General features: G+C 35.6%; 1 long non-coding RNA gene across 5 annotated transcripts; it reads left to right on the top strand.

Annotated features, from left to right (window-relative positions):
• The first annotated feature begins 1,439 nt into the window (after positions 1–1,439).
• On the top strand, positions 1,440–11,299 carry LOC110733930. 5 transcript variants are annotated; one of them, XR_002513721.1, is made up of 6 exons: positions 1,452–1,894; positions 2,092–2,140; positions 2,306–2,513; positions 8,792–9,082; positions 9,166–9,391; positions 10,538–11,299. It is a non-coding gene; the product is annotated as an uncharacterized LOC110733930 (long non-coding RNA). The 5 variants fall into 5 exon arrangements; XR_002513722.1 differs by lacking the exon at positions 10,538–11,299 and adding an exon at positions 9,758–10,342; XR_002513720.1 differs by lacking the exon at positions 10,538–11,299 and adding an exon at positions 9,800–10,342 and having other exon boundaries at positions 1,454–1,894.
• Positions 11,300–11,571: the final 272 nt, after the last annotated feature.

The following is an 11,571-nucleotide window of genomic DNA, read 5'->3' as shown; positions in this document are numbered from 1 at the left end:
CAACTGCGTGAGAAAGCCTTGCCTCTTGTAGGCGAATGTTTTTCTCTTCTGTGTCCAGGGAAGCATGGCCAGAAGAGCTAGACTCGGAATCGTCCTCTGACGAGTCCGAAGAGGACGACTCCTCCCCTCTCCCGGAGGGGCCCGCCTCCTCTCCTTTAAAAGGAGCAGGAGAGAATGTAGAATTGTCGACTGTAAAATGGGAAGGGGTCACTTTGACTCCTCCCTCAGAACTGCTGGCTTTCAAGCCGCTTTGTTTCACTTCCACATCTGGCGCCTGGTCAGATGTTTCACTAATCGGCACCCTGTGGGAGGAGCCGTCTGAGTTTGAGATCCTGACAGTCTTTTTTGTTCTGGACATCATGCTCTGCATAGACACAGATACAGTCGGACTTTGTATAAAGGGCAAAGATGGGTCCAGAAAAGGGCAGGCGACACTCCTAGTCCTAGATTCAGCCGTCCCCGGTGACCAGCTGATCACTAACCTAGGTCGTGTCGTGTGCTTCTGTGGTGCCATTTCAAAAAAGAATAAAGTAAAGAGAAAATTAAGAGTAAGAGAACCGACGGTTACCTGAACGAGTGACGATTGATGAAGTTCTGAAAATCCTTTGCAGTCGGCTTGTCAGAGCAGGCGGTAGGCAGAAAGGGTCCAAAATGTCAAAGCAAGTTCAGGGGTCCGAATGTTCTCTCACAAAGTTTTCAAGTGTGAAAATGACCGAAGTCAACACTCCTTTATATAGGCGAAGTGAGAAGGCGAAGGGTCACTTCCAGAATTCAAAATTTTGGCGGGAGAATCTCTCGGCCTCTCGCCGAGTGACACCTGTAGCAGGCCGTCGCCTGTTACAGGGCGATACCTGTCACAGGTAACACGTGACCAGTCACGTGCCACCTGTGAGGGGCAAATGATTAGGGGATTTTTCCCCACCAATCACCATCTGACAAGTGGACCAATCAGGTTCCGCCATGTGTCCGTCACATGGGCCAATAGGCGCCTGCCACGTGTCAAGCAATGATCCGTCCACTATGGACCAATTACGACACGACACGTGTCCTTCCCATGACACCTGGGATAACCGGTCACCTAGGCCCAACTTCCGAGGGAAGCCCAATCAGCCCAAGGTTAACCTAAACCTAGATTGGCACGTTTCCCGAGGTTATAAATACCTCCCTTAATCCTCATTAAGGGAGATTACGCAGAGAACGCAGATTACACACATTAAACACTCTCACCTAGAGAGACCCAATCACTTTAATTTCCGCATTAATTACTCCTTAATCAAGTACTAACTTGACCGTCGGAGGCGGATCTCCAATCATCCGGAACATCCGTTTGTTTTGCAGGTACAGGCGTCCGGTTCCAATCTCGGAATTGTAACTCTCCCGCAGGACATCAGAAAACCCCGAAACAGGTTTCTTCATTACAATTTGCTTATGAACAGTGTACTTCACTTTTTACCCTTAAAAAAGTCTATTATTAATTCTGCCCTTCTGCCTTTTCCCCTTTAGTCGGAGCCTTTTCCCCGTTTCCTGGCTTCCTGCTCCATCACTCAGGCGGTGGTGCTTTCTCTCTCCTTTGGTCACTTCCTCTCGAATCTTTCCTCTCTCATATCTCCATTTTCTCCCTCCTTCCTCCATTTTACTTTTATCTGGGCAAATCTCACATCGCAAAAATGTAGTAGCAGCAATGAAACCCAAGGACAGTGGCTCACTAATTTCATTCTTCTTCGCACTTCACCTATTGGACTACTCTTACTTTTCTCTCTCCTTCCTTTGCGAGATTGCCGTCGATATATAAAAAATGGTTAGAGGATCGCTCAAAAATCTCCTTTCTAAATGTCTCTCATTCGCCGGAAAATGGCCGCAGCAGCTCCGCCGTCTCAACACCCACGAATATCAAGTATATCACTTTGTTCTTCAATCTTTTTTAATTTTTATTTGGATTTGTAATGATTTTAATCAGTGTTGTTATGTATTTGTTGATGATTTGTTGATTTTAATTTTGTTTTTGTGCATTAGATTTTTGTAATTTTCAAGAGTTTTCATACCTGTTTTGGATGTATAAATGTAATTGAAGATATTAAATATATTGTGTAGTTTATTAGAAGAAATACAACTTCAACCTTCTCCTGTCGAACAATTATAGGTACGTTTTCTCATGAAGCAATTCTTTCAATTTGATAGATTTAGGTGTATTTTTTCTAGATTTTTAGATTCCGTCAAACCTTAACCCTAATTTTCGATTTCCCCTAAATAAAAGCCCTTTTTTGTGCTTGAACTTGGAGGAAAACAACTGATTTTCTCAATTTAGGAGAAATTATGTGTGATTATGAGGCAATCGTTGCCGATGATATGCGAATATGGATGAACGGAAGCGAAAATAGATGCTTTCGAACCGCGAATCTGCCCAAAGGTCGAGGATGAAGAAGCAGAAACATTTGGATAAGCATTTGGGTTCTCAAGTCAGTATTTTCCTAATACTACAAACTATTCCGATGAACACTCATGTTGGTTCTCAAGTCAGTATTTTTCCTAATTTCGTAATTGTTTTCAATTATCTTAATTTTATTTCGTTTTTTTATTTAAATTATTATTGTTTTGTTCTGTTTTAGTTACTTGAATTTATTTTGTGTTGTCAATTAAATTGATGATAAGGCTCTACTTTTTGTAGTTTGATCTACCAGAGGATGCAAGAAATTGTGTGAAGAAAGTTTATGTTATTAGCAATCTCTGTCACAAGGCAATTATCATTTTTTTCCCAAATTAAAAGAGGTGTAGGTGTGGGAGCATCATTTTTTCTAAGTCACTACAATAAAAGAGGGTTATAGCAACACACATTTTTGCAACAGTTTTATTAGTGTTGTTATAAGTAGACATATGTCAACAGTTTTTAATTTATTGATATAACTAACCATTTTCGTTTAACAACTGTTGCTATAAAGAAAAAAATGGCAACGCTTTTAATGAATAAGTAAAAGATATTATTTGACAACGGTTTAACCAAGTAGATGCTAGTTAATATTAATGATTAATGATTGATTAATTAAATAATTTCTGATTTGTAAAATAAAAATAACTAATACGGATCGGAGTACTTGGTAGTGATTAAGCGGTCTTTTTTTTGGGTACATGAAAATTCTGGGAACATGAAAATTTTCAATTAAGCGGTCAATTTTTTTTTGGTTTCCCTCCTTCTTTTCCTAATTCACAAACCCTCTCCTAATTCACAAACCCTCTTTCTTTTCATTTCAATTCCCTCTGTTCATCCCCCATAATTCTTAAATCAGCCCTCTCTTATTTTCGCACATAAATTAGGGTTGATTATCGTACAATCTCGTCATCATAGTCCGATTACAATTCTTTGTAGGCGAGTTAAAATTGCTTGAATCACAGTTTACCAAAATTTGTTTGCTCTCAAGACTAGTGAACAAGGTTAGTATGTAATTTAGTTGTATAAATTGATATTTTCTTGAATAACTTATCTCCAATTTGATTTTGATATCACAGTTATGTAGTTGGAACTTATGGGTATTGAATAGGGGATTTAGGGTTTGGTAAATTGGGGAATTGTATGATCTGATTATGAGAGTTCATATAATTCAATTTAATTTATAGATTTATTATGAATTACCGTGGAATTTTTTTTTTCCTGTTAATTAATATGTTTTCTTGGTGAGTTGCATGTTGCTGGTTAGTATAAGATCAACAAAAGCAATATTACTTGAATAAATTTACATAATTTTTTAGGATTGTTTGTTGGTTATTTATATACTCTAGATTGTGAGCATGCTTATAATTGCTAGATTGGAAAAGATTAGTAACAATTGTTAGTTTCCACTTGCCTATAATTGCTAATTTGTGATTTTTTTGTGGTTTTTTGTGTATTTTTTTAAAAAATAGAACTGGGTCTTATACGAGTGAATGAGTGATTGAATAAGTTGATGTTAATTGGCTTAAAGGCTATAATTTAAATAAGTTATTCTCATTCTTAAAAAAAAAAAAATTATTCTCAAAAAAAATCTAATGAGTGATTGAATAAGTTGATGTTAATTTGCAATTATAAGGATATTGGAAAATTAAGAAGTATGCTCCATATAAAAACTACTTCGTAAGAAGTACTGGAAAATTATAAATATCTACCTGTGAGTATATGAATACAACTAACTTAGCCACTACTTTACTAATTAATGCCACTTAAAGAACATGACTTTCCCAGTAACATATTTATATGATAAAACCCAAAAAAAATGCATGATGATCTTGTTAGCAATAATGAAGCATTGCAATAAAGTGAACTTTTGTTACAATATTACAATTTCTTTAGTGTGATATGTAAAGTTTAGGTCTTATTCATTATCCATTAGAATTGAATCACATAATTGAAACTATATCAGGACAGCCGGATAAGGTGATGTGAAGAATCTGTAAAAAGCGAGTTAAAGTTAAAATTGATAGTGCACAAATAATTAAGATTTTAGAGAGTATAATTTTACTTTATCACTCTTATATTTTAACGAGATTAAGCTTATGTGAACATAAAGATAGTTATAAGCTAGAGATTGTTGATGCCAAGTAAGTGTTCCTTATAGACCAGTAGCATATTTCTTATTAGTCGGGAATTATTATGAGTTAATGGAATCATGTCTACCTAACTTTTATTTCATAGTTAGTGGTTTCTTATTTAAAGTTTTATCTAAACACTTTGTAATTTTCAGTCCAGTTAGTGAGTAAAACTAATTATTCTCTTCTTATATATAACTTTTGATCTTAATAATCATAAACTTATATGTACTAGATTTTGGTTTATAACTAATATGTGTATGTGTTTAGATATCATAGATGATCTTTGAATGTATTTACTTCAGATTTCTATTTTCAGCTTTAGTACTATATATTTTTCCAATTAATATCTATCATATCTATTCTTTCATTTCATAATATAGATGATCTCTAAATTTATTTGCTTGTGTAATTTAGGAATTGACATAAATTAAGTTATGGATCAAAATTGGATGAACTATCCTAGAAGTTCGGAGGACTTTAAAGTTGCTTTGAATTTTTTTCTTAATGATTATTTTGCCAAGGACGCCATTGGAGATCAAATATTTTGCCCTTGTAAAACGTGTTCGAGGTGTTTTTGCCATTCTAGAGATGACGTTTATGATCATTTGATTGTTAATGGGTTTGTGAAGGGATTCAAGGAGTCGGTCTTGCAAAGGGAGGGATATTCTTCTACAAATAATGATAGGCAAACTATGCATGAAGTAAATAATCAAAGTACACATGATGATATCGATGGCTTACTACATGATACTTTTAGAAATGTGGATGAAGGTCTAAATAGAGATCATGAGGTTGAAAGTGAGCCAAATGAGGAGGCTAGAAAGTTTTTTCATTTAGTGGAAGAAGGAAAGAAAGAGCTCTATCCAGGCTGTAAAACTTTCTCAAATTGTCTTTCATAATTCGTTTGTTTCTCTTTAAGTGCCTTAATGGCTTAAGCAATGTAGCCTTTGGTGATCTTTTAGAGTTATTAAGAGAGGCATTTCCAATGGTCGAACTTCCTAAATCATTTAATGAATCTAGGAATATAGTGAAGAATTTGGGTCTTGATTATAAAAAAAATCCATGCTTGTCCCAATGATTGTATTCTTTATAGGAAGGAATTTGAAGGAGCGGATGTTTGTCCTAAGTGTGGTACATCTAGGTGGAAGTCTAACAATGTTCCTGCCAAAGTTTTAAGGCATTTTCCTTTGATACCTAGATTGCAAAGACTATTCATGTGTTCCAAAACAGCCGAATTATTGGTTTGGCATGATAAAGGCCGAATAAAAGATGACAAAATTAGACATCCGACAGATGCCCTATCTTGGAAGGACTTTTATTCATCATATCCTGCCTTTAAAAATGAAGCGCGAAATGTACGTTTAACTCTTGCTAGTGATGGATTCAATCCATTTCGAACTATGAGGTTGCTCACAACACATGGCCTGTTGTGTTGATAAATTACAACCTTCCACCTTGGCTTTCTATGAAATCGAAATATTTTATGTTGTCTTTGTTAATTCCTGGCCCTAAGTCTCCTAGAAATGACATAGATGTTTTTTTACAACCACTAATTAACGAATTGAAGGAATTATGGGAATTTGGGGTTGAGACTTATGATGCATTTAAAAACAATCATTTCAATTGCATACTGCATTAATGGGGACGATGAATGATTTTCTAGCTTACGCCATGTTGTCTGGATGGTTAATTAAGGGAAATTATGCATGTCCTAATTGTAACCATGATGTGAAACCTAAATACTTGCATCACAGCAAAAAGAATTTTTACATGGATATTCGAAGGCATCTTGATATGGATCATCCTTGGCGGAAAGATATAAATTCATTCAATGGAGAAGTAGAGGATAGGTGTGCACCTTCTTCGTTATGAGGTACTGATTTGATGAATGAATTAGGGAACTTTGAAAATGATTTTGGGAAGAAAAGTAAAGGTGGAGGTGGTAAAGGTCCATGGAAAAAGAATCATGCTTTCTTCAACTGTCTTATTGGTCTAATATTAAATATCGTCATAATTTAGATTTCATGCATATCGAGAAAATGTATTCGATAATATTGTTGGCACTTTGTTAGACATTCCAGGAAAGACTAAGACCATAATAAGGCACGTTTGGATTTGTTGGATCTTGGCATAAAACCACACCTCCAACCTTATCCATCTGAAGATGGCAGCCACATGCTATTTCCACCAGCACCTTATTCTACGAGTAATGCAAAGAAGGACTTGTTTCTTAAAGTTCTTAAGGAAACAAAGTTACCTTATGGGTATGCATTAAATATCGGGAGGTGTGTGCATGTTAAAGAAAGGAATTTTTCTGGCTACAAAACTCGTGATGCACACGTCGTATTGCATCACTTGCTTCAAGTTGCTGTGAGGAAGACATTGTCAAAAATGTTGCAGTACCTTTGACTAGATTGGGGAACTTTTTTCATGGTATATGTAGTAAAATTGTTGATCTTGAAAAATTAGATAAGTTAGCATCTGAAGTTGTCGATATACTTTGTCAATTTGATATGATATTCCCTCCTGCATTCTTTGATGTTATGATTCATCTACCTGTTCATTTAGTAGAGGAAATCAAATTTGGTGGATCTGTTCAATATCGATGGATGTACTTTGTTGAGAGGTATTTAGGTAAGCTGAAGTCCTATGTTTGAAATAGGAGTAATCCCGAAGGAAGTATAGTAGAAGGGTATATGATGGAAGAGTGCTTGACATTTATTTCTCGATATTTGCGTGAAGGTGTAAACACTAGACTAGATAGAAGATGTGCTAGGAATTTTTTCTTGAATCAGCATGATGATGAATTATCTTTGTTTCCTAAAGTAGGAAATCCTATTGGAGAGAAAAGGAAGAGAAAAGGAAAAGGATTTACATTAGATTTCCAAAGTCTGAAGCAAGCTCATAGATATGTTGTCTTCAATTGCGACAATGCAATAGTTGAAACATACATCAAGTAAGAGTTTTTTTTTCTTTTAATATATTTTCAGTTTTTATAATTTTAATCTAATAAAATAATGATATTTTTTCTTTTATAATTCAGAGAACATCAGATTTGGGTGAATAGCCAAGGTCGAAAGCGTAGATGGGATAGTGCACAAAGTCATAGTAAAGATTTTATTGATTGGTTTTTTGAAAAAGTACAAAGGGATTAGGTTAATGGAGAACTTTTTTGGTTGGCTAAGGGTCCTAATCCTAAGGCCAGGAGGTACACTGGGTATTTTATCAATGGTTATAGGTTTTTACACTAGAGAACGTGATTCACGATTAAAGACTCAAAATAGTGGAGTGACTTTGACAACTTTGACTTCAAGTTTTTCCAGATCAAGGGATCGAAATCCCGTCGGCGGAGATGTTACCTACAGTGGTGTAATAGAAGAAATTTTTGAGTTAGACTTTTGGTCTCAATTCAGCGTTGTGTTATTTAAGTGCGATTAATTTCTTGGTGATATTGATGAGTTTGGGCTTACATATGTTAATTTCAAGAAGAAATGTTCCAAAGATGATCCATTTGTATTGGCTTTTCAGGTTCATTAAGCATACTATTCCTAAGATCCATTAGAAAAAGATATTCAATACGTCATGAAAAGGGTTCCAAGAGACCGACTTTGAGGAAGCACTGAATGAGGAAACATATTAGGAGGAGCCTATTGATGCTAGTTCTAATAACATGCCTTCTTTCAATGCTAATCATATTCATGTAAGAGCTGGTGGTGGTGAAGTGCGTGCTGTGAACATAGCTGATTTATCAGGATGTTAATAACCTTGAAGATGACATTGACTATGATGATACAGATTGGGATTGGATGGATGCAACTGATGATGTTCCAACTCATGAGCCATAGGATTATTAATGAATCTTGAGCAATTGCATTTATTTTAAAAAAATCGATTTTATTATATTATACTCTGTTTTATGTATTAGACTTGCTGTTTGAACATTTGATTTAGCTGTTTTAGTAGTAATTATTTATCATCTTTGGATTTCCTCAAAATTATCTTCTTCCTTAGTCAATATATTAGCCTTTTCTAATTTTTTTCCCAAAACTTGAGTATCCCAAAACCTGAATATATTAGCTTTATGTCAGGTATTAGATATAGTACTAATAAATTTTTTAGTATTAAGTATGTGTTATATTTGAAAAAAATATGTCTGACTATTTTGTTGTAATTGCTATTTGATAGGTCTAAACTTTTTTTTTTCCCACTAACTGTTTATAATATTTGTATGCAGAATGACGAAGAATGGAAGTAAGAAGCCTGAAATTGCCTCGAAGTCTATTTTAGCACCTTATGAGAAAGTAAGGTCCATGACTATAGAAAGAAATGCCTAGAGGTTTAGAGAATTACGGCTCGACAAGATTGCAAACACAATTGTTGGAAAAAAATAAGAACTTTGCAAAAAGGAAAGGAGAATGTGAGTTCTAATGTAGATGAAAAAGACTATGTGCCTGATGAAGAAAATTGTGACCTTGATGAGGAGTTTGAGATGTCTTGAGAAGCAACAACCTCTATACCTAAGAAGGTTTCTTTTTCCTTTTTTTCATTTTTTTTTCTTCTTGGGATCATGTTTATTTTATACTGATTACCTTAATGATCGGATGCTAGAAGGCAAGAACTAGAGAACAACCAACTAGGAAGAATAAGAAGCAGCCATTGTGCCCATCTATGGCAATGGACGATTTCCTTGTTGCTCAAAATCAAATGGATCCAGCTGAAGTACGACAAATAGAGCAAGATGTACAGCAATTGGAGCAAGATTGACAAAGATCTAAGCGTCCGCTTTTGACCATTGTTCCACTAGAAAGCCGAGGAGAATCTGTCTCCGCACAAGGTTTGTCTTTAATACTCCACCCCTTTAAAATTCATGAAAAATCTTATCTGCCTCCGCACAAGGTTTGTCTTATGGTCTTGTAAACTTTTTAGTTATTCAATCCAAGGTTAGACAACTTTCTATAATATGCTTCTAAAACTGCTTCTTCTCTTATTATATAAGTAATTAGCAGTAAACAATGAACAAACTACAAGCTAAGTGCCATTATAAAATCAAACGTAATTATGTTCTGGTTGAAGCAAGTTTTGTTAGGCTTGTGGGGGAGTATGGGAGTATTTGAAGTGAGTTTTTGCTCCGGGAGGTGTTGCTGCTGCACGTGGCAAAACGTGACTGCTTGTGTTGATCAAGGGGACATTGCTAGTGCAGGGTCTGCTACTGTTGATGCAGGGTATGCTGCTGTTGATGCAGGTTCTGGTGCTGTTGTTGATGTAGGGTCTGCTGCTACTTAAGCAGGGCCTGTTGTTGATAGTGCAAGGCCTGCTGGTAATGGTGTAGTGCCTACTGCTGATGGTGCAGTGCCTGCTGCTGATGGTACATGGCAATGTAGGTTATGTTGTTGATGCAGGGTATGCTGCTGTTGATGCAGGATATGCTGCTGTTGATGCAGGTTCTGGTGCTATTGTTGATGTAGGGTCTGCTGCTACTTAAGCAGGGCCTGTTGCTGATGGTGCAAGGCCTGCTGGTAATGGTGTAGTGCCTACTACCGATGGTACATGGCAATGCAGGTTATGTTGTTGATTCTTGTGCAGGACCTGCTGATGCATAAGACTTGGTTTACAGTTCTCTAGAATTATAAAATACAAAACAGATTGGAAGTTCTGTAAATTGAGTGGAGTGATTTCAATTTTTTTGGAAGTTGTCTAAGTATGGGAAAACAAAAGCATTTTGATTGTTTGTGTCTTAGAACTCTCTTAAACTTCAAATTTATTTTGGTACAATTTGTTACTTGGGATCCTTTTCTTTGTTTGTTTGTCAAAGTGATCTAGTTAATGCCTTAAAAACTATTGAATGCTTGTGACATTTTTACTTATGAACTTTTCCATGTCATGTAATTGCATTTATAAAGTTGCGATTGTAATCTTTATTTCTATCTTTAAATTTGTTATTTCTTTTGAATTTATTCTTTTGTTTTTACTTGGATAAAAGTTCCTAAGAAGAAAGGGCGAGGTCCAACAAATTTGTTTGATGTCCATGCTCGCAAATGGGAAGATTGCATAGCTATCTACTGCAATGACAAAGGACAAGCTATTGGGCCTGAAAAGGCAAGGAAAGAACTAACTAGATTCTTAGGAACTATTGCTCATGATTACCTGGGCTCCCTTGACATACACAAATTGGAAACAAGTTCCAAATAAGGAGAAAATCTAGGAGAATCTGGGAATTTGTGAATGGAAGTGTTATTTTCTTCCATTTGTACTATTTTGAGTATACAACATGTGTTTACTTTTATAAGTGTTTTAATATTGTATTTTATAACATAAACCTAACCATTATTTTAGAGTAAGTACATCCTTCCAGTTGGAGCTAAGGATTGGGTAATGGAGACTCTTGATCAATCATGGAGAGGATTCAAATGTCGCCTCAAAAGAGATCATTATTATATGTATGACACCTATGAAGAGAGATTGAAGCATCCTCTTGAAAGAGTGCCTGAAGCACATTACAAAAAACACTTTTAGCTTATTAGGGGACACCAATAGCAAAGGTATAATTGAACAATTAGGAACTTAATAAATTTGTCTTGATTTTAATGCATTTTTTTTTTATGTAGAAAACCAGCTTGCAGAATTCTGAAAATCGGCGTGAACAAGACAACATACATACAGATGGTCCTGTTTCTTTTGCCATGAAACATGAGCAGTTGGTGCGAAATACATTCCATATATATTACGATTTTTTCTATTTCATGGATTTTATGTTGTTTATATATTTATTTATGTTTATTTCTTAGCTACGGAAAGACACTACTAGAAAACAGCTTAATTTCGACGGAAATAATCCGTCGGAATCAGTCGAAATTCCGTCGGAAATTGGTCTTCCGACGGGAATGTTCTGTCGCAAAACACTTCGTAGGAAATTCGACCTTTTCCGACGGAAAATTCCGTCGGAAGGCTAGTTCCAACGGAATTTCCGACGGATTTATTTCTGTCGGCGGTTTTTTAACTTTACTTGAGATTCCG

The sequence above is a fragment of the Chenopodium quinoa genome, unplaced genomic scaffold (assembly GCF_001683475.1).
Source record: "Chenopodium quinoa cultivar QQ74 unplaced genomic scaffold, ASM168347v1, whole genome shotgun sequence".
Taxonomy (NCBI): domain Eukaryota; kingdom Viridiplantae; phylum Streptophyta; class Magnoliopsida; order Caryophyllales; family Amaranthaceae; genus Chenopodium; species Chenopodium quinoa.
This window is presented reverse-complemented; position numbering and strand designations above follow the sequence as displayed.